The following is a 6,000-nucleotide window of genomic DNA, read 5'->3' on the forward strand; positions in this document are numbered from 1 at the left end:
CTTCCTTTTCTAGATATTCCTTTAATTTCTTGAGTAGAGCTCATTAATGACACTAAAATGTGGTTCACTTACTCATCTTGCTGATTAGAAAAATGAAGAGGAAACACATCACTTCCGGTGAATATCATGACCAGAATACTATATAAAAACATTTTAAGAGGCTTTGACAGTTTGTTGTCATAATTATGTTTGTTTTGGCATTGTTTTCTAGTTGAGATAGGGCCTTTCCTCTTCCTCTGAGAAGGTCTGAACTCTGACTTCAGTGTTTTGAGGCCCAGGCTGTAAGGTTTATCTTGCTTACAGGTAAACCAGAACAAGGAAGAGAACAAGCAGCTCCTCTCCTGGGTAAATTCACTTTCCTCTCTTTAAATATTGTTTTGGGAATTTTATTTCTGTGCTTTTATTCCCTGAATTTTATGCTCAGGCTTGACATACTCTGTGACCTCTCATGGATTTGGATAGAAGTGATTTGTATCATCAGACTTCTTGAATCTTCCTCCTTACATTTATTTGGTGGCCTTTTTATTGCTCCTAGTAAGGGGCTTTGTCTGGAATTTTTACATTCTTGATAATGTATGCTACTTTGAATGTCCGTTTGGGGAGGCAAGATACTGGGAATGATTTTTGCATCACTTTGCATAAAATTAACATGTTGATTTTATACAAACCCATAGGTTACAAGTTAATTTACATAAATCTAGTGTCAGGAAACTCAATACTTACCTTGTCAAGGAAAATAAATTAAGTAAGGACAGCTGAAACTGAGTATATTCCAGACAACAGAGAATAGACTGGGCAATGAGGAGCTAGCAGTTGTGGCAAACCTATACCACACATGCTGCAGCCAGCTCATTCTTATCATTGAAAGCTCTAAATATTCACCATCACTGGGTAGAAACTTCTTATAGTCAATACTCAAAAGATGTTAACTTGTCAAGGGGCTACAGGGGTTTTAACTCTAGTCTCCCCTGAGTGTAAGAATGTCATTGAGATCATACCACATGTGATGTCCAAGGACAGTTAAACCTTCAGAACAAAATGCCTACTACAGCAGCCTCTTTAATTTGGAAAGCCTTTAATTTTTATGAAAATAAAATCTGTTCTTATAAATTTCTACTCATGGGTACTAGCTCTGCCTCCAGGAATGAGTTTAATCTGTTTTAATCTTAATCCATAATCCATGAGTAGGGTTTAAATGAGTCCAACCCCCCCAACACTGTATGTAAAATTGTACACGTGCATCCTGTGTGTGTGAATGTATGCATGTATCTAGCTTTCCTTAAAATTTCCAAGGGGGGACAGCTAGTTCAAATGGAATATCTAATCCTATTTTATTGAGAAATCTCCACACTGATTTCCTCAGTGGTTGCACCAGTCTACACTCCCATCAAAAATGGAGAAATGTTATTTTTTTTCCCTTTTTTTCTAGAAGGGTTCCTTTTTTTCTTAACCCCTGCCAGCATTAGTTATTGGTTGATTTTTTTGAAAATAGCCATTCTTTCTGGAGTGAGATGGAATCTCAGCATTGTTTTAATTTGTATCTCTCAAATGACCAGTGCTGTTGAACATTTTTTCATGTATTTATTTGCCATTTGTACTTCTTCATCAGAGAAGTGTGTATTCATTTCAGATGCCCATTTTTGGATTGGGTCTTTATATTTGGGGGGATCTGATTTTTTTCGGTTCTTTATATAGTCTAGATATCAGTCCTTTGAGGAACAGTTGGTAAGATTTTTTTTCTCAAACTGTGGGTTTTCTCTTCACACTGTTGCCTTCTTTTGCTGTGCAAAAGTTTTTTAATAAGATGAGATCCCAATTGTTGATTTTTTGTGATATTTCCTGTTTGAGGTTTTGTTCATAAAGTCTTTGCCTACACCAGTGTCTTCAAGAGTTCAACCTATTCTCTCTTCCAGCAGATTTAGTGTGTCTGTTTTAATATTTAGATCTTTGATCCATTCCTTTAATTTAGTGCATGGTGAGAGATATGGGTCTATTTTTAGTCTTTGGTATGTAGAAAGCCAGTTTTTGCAGCACCATTTGGCTATCTTTCCTCCAGTGAAAATGTTTGACCCTTTTGTCAAAAATAAAGTGGCTGAGAGTATTTGGAGTTGTTTCTGCTTCTTCTAACCTGTTTCATTGATCCTTAGATCTTTTTTTTCAGTACCATGAAGCATCATGCTACAGCGATATATGCTCAGCAATATATGCAATATATAGAGCAATATATTTATAGCATCAGAGTTTTGAATACATACATCTTGGAAACAGCTCAAATGCTCATCAACCAATGAATGGATAAAGATGTGGGGTTTTTTTATACAATGGAGTACTACTCAGCAATAAAGAAGGATAAACTTGAGACATTTCTAGGTAAATGGATGCACCTTAAGACCATACTCTTAAGTAAAATAAATTGGACACACATGTGTAAATATTGTATTATTTCTCTGGTGTGAGAAACTGAAAGTGTAAATGGGGAGCAAAATGTACAATAGATAATGTGAAATAGGAAGAAAATGTTTAAATGGAAAGGGGAGCTATGGGGGAGGGGGAAAGGAAGGAAGGGAAAAAGAAAGAAAAACAAGAAAAGTGAGAAAAAATAGAAACAAAGCTTTTATAAATAAGGAGGGGAAGATGGATTAAAGGAAGAGGAAGAATGGAAAAAATAAGAATCAAGCTATATCAGGTACAAGTTCCCTATGATGAATGTGATCATTATGTATATCTAAATTGTACAAATAAACTGAATTGATTTTAAAAAATACAATTTTTTTCCCAATGGGGCATATGATCATCAATCATGGCCAACTTCCTAAACATAGGGCCACACATTTAGAAGATACTTGTGCTTGACTTAATATGCTGCTGTTGCCATTTTAAAATTCTTAATAATTTTTATTCATGTGACCCTAGTTTCCAGAATGACTGTCCTGAAATATCTAAGTAGGCATTGTCCCTTTTGACTTTGTCATCTGAGAAGCTATAATCATTTCCATTTTGTTGTCACTGATCAAAATATTTTTACATCTACTACTTGAGAATTCCCTTCAGAACCTATGACATGATCTAAATGGAGAGTGATTTGCTTCTTTAAAATAGCAAAAACAAAGACAAAATGGCCAGCATACATTTGCAGGTGCATCTTACTAAGTAGATGAATGTGGTAATATATTTTCAATGAAATATAACTTTAATGAAAATTAATAAATATAAAGCAAGAAGAGGTTTGTTTGGCTTGTCACCAAACTGGACATGAAGGCATAAATAAGAAAGAAAAAAAAATACAAACACAGAAACACACACACACACACACACACACGTTAGGGGCAACAACAGTGCTCATATGTAGAATAGATGGCTTGTGACTAAAGGAAAATATTTAATATTTACAAGTCAAAATAGTTTCAATATTAAGCCATACATATGGAGTCAATTAACAAAATAGAGTCATATAATTGTGGACTATGAGCTCTTGAAATCCAATAGAAATCACAATGTCTAATACCCTTATCCCTACCTGTATCATTCTCACCTTCATATTTCGATGAAATATCATCTAGGAAGACTGCCACTGGACACTTAAGAATAGTTTAGTTTTCCTAGCACTTGAGTCAGGGCCTAATAAATAATAGGCACTTAATACATATTCATTGAATGAATGAGTATATGGATATATTAGAGGTTCACAAGACTCTGCCAGAATGTAAAGTGTCTCAAAATTACTATCATAACTGTTAGTAATTATTCAAACTATGAAGTATGGGGGAGGAAATAATCCAGTTATTTAAGCAATCTGATTATTTTGATTTCAGCTATATGAGAGTATCCTAGAAACAAATATATAAAGATGGTTCTACCTTCTCAAATGTTAAAACCTTTTCTTTTTAGAGGCTATTTTTAATAATATGAACCCAATTAAAATGTAATTATTTCTTGAGGATATAACTACTAACTGTCAAGCACCGTGTGAAATTGTTTAGCTTTGTGTTGCTTCTGTAAGGAGCTAACAATGATTTAGTAAGAAGAGACTAAGTCTATGAAAAAGAAATGCTCTGCTGTATACCCTAGTTTCACCTGATGTGCACTTCATTCCTTGGGATCTGAACTTGCTCTACATTGCTGCAGTGCACAATTTTCTCCATTTTCCTCACTTCCCAGCTTATCTGCAACCATGGAACAGAAAATTGACATTCCTAGGCCACACGGAAAGAATCATGTTGGTCATGTGCCTGCGAGGACCCTGGACACCTTAATTCAAGTCCTGGCATTCATTGCATATAGGGATGTTGTTTGATTACTTTTTCTCTTGGGCCTTGGTATTCTAATCAGAAAAATAATGAGAAATTTGGGCTTGATCAAAATTGTTTTTAGATTGTGTTCTGTACATTGCTAGGGGTTCATTAGGGATCCTTTGAGAGCTAATACAGGGATCAGAGAGAGAGGCATAATGAGGAGAACTCTGGATTCACCCACACACTTCAACTATAGTAATTTTTCTTTTATTTGTTTGATATAATATGCTTTCCTGAAAGAATTTGGTTAAAAACTACACTTACTGATGTGGAAAATGAACATAGGAGATATAGTTTGGTCTTAAAGGTAGTTAACAATAATTTCACCTGTTTCATAGTCCAAACTATAACTTTTGGTGTTGCAGTTTGGATTGGACTGAAATAGATTGGACTGACCATGCAACAACCTGATCCATTGCTCTAAGAGTTTATCTTGGTCATCTTGCATCTACTCCAGTCAACTCAGCAGTAGCTTCTGGTTAACGATGTAGAAATTATGAGCCCTCGGTAAAAGGAAAGGCTGTTTTGTTTTGTTTTTTGCTTGAATTCTTTTATTGGTACATTTTAGGAAAGGCTGGTTTTGCTTTATGTGAAGACTGAAGTGGAATGAAGACAGTCCTGGGCAGGTCTGCATGACATTCTAAGAGACCCTTCTTCCCTTGGGCTAAACTCTCTGTAAATGATTACCTGCCTATACATTGAAGGCTAAGTTGATCCAAGAAACAGAGTCACCCCCAGAGGAAACATTTTATCATTTCATTATCTCTTAATCTTTCAAACCAATTGATCCTTTACAGTAAGAGGCATAATTAGTGCTCCTAATGAGCTGACATAAAGTTATATGCTACACTAGAGATAGGCCAGGAAAGGAGGAGGTACACTGTAGTCTGTAATATATATTTTATTTTCTTTTATTCCCTTATCTGTGGTTCAAAATATGATAGATTCTCAGTGGAAATACTTGCTTCTTTTTTCTTTGTTTTTTTCTTACTATATAGCATTGTGTGTAGGGTTTTCTACTTGCTGAATGGTTGAGGTCATGAGAACAGTCATCACTCTCATTCCAGCTTCACAGATGAGGAGCCAGAAGAACAAGGAGGAACTAGTGAATTGGCCCAAGGTCAAATGGTAAACTGATGGCAGAGGTGAAGGGTACCAAATTTCAACAACCCCTCACATAAATCTCTTCACTGATTCCAATCTCCTCTTGCAGGGACACTGCACAGTACAAATAAAGCTGTCAGCTAAGCTAGTTGGAAGCCTTGATTAGAAAATGCCAAAGTGGAGCTCATGTCCTGCCCTGATTTTGTAGAGTTCATTGTGTGGCTTGACCTTAGGTTGATAAAGCAGCAAATGCTTCAGACTTTTTGTTGAAAATGTACAGGAAGGGATGATTTGTAGTCCAACTTTTGTGACACTGTTTATATATAAAGCATCAAAAGTTGACTGTCCAGAAATGTTAGAAAGACTAATACATTTATTTTGTCTTAATAAAATACATTTTGTATTTCCTATAGTTGTGGGTTACATTCAAGCTTCACAGGACAATGCATATTCCACATCTGGTTTGCCCAAAATGTTGGGACACCATTGTATTTGGAGTTGACAGCAAAGATATCTTCTATTTTCTCTTTCAGCTCAAGGATTGTAATTATTTGACTTAAAAACATTTAAAAACAATTTAAATTGAGCAGAATGAGGAAGACAA

The sequence above is a fragment of the Heterocephalus glaber genome, unplaced genomic scaffold (genome assembly GCF_053883595.1).
Source record: "Heterocephalus glaber isolate CG9 unplaced genomic scaffold, H.glaber_assembly_v1.0 deba00001613, whole genome shotgun sequence".
NCBI classification, from domain to species: Eukaryota; Metazoa; Chordata; class Mammalia; order Rodentia; family Bathyergidae; genus Heterocephalus; species Heterocephalus glaber.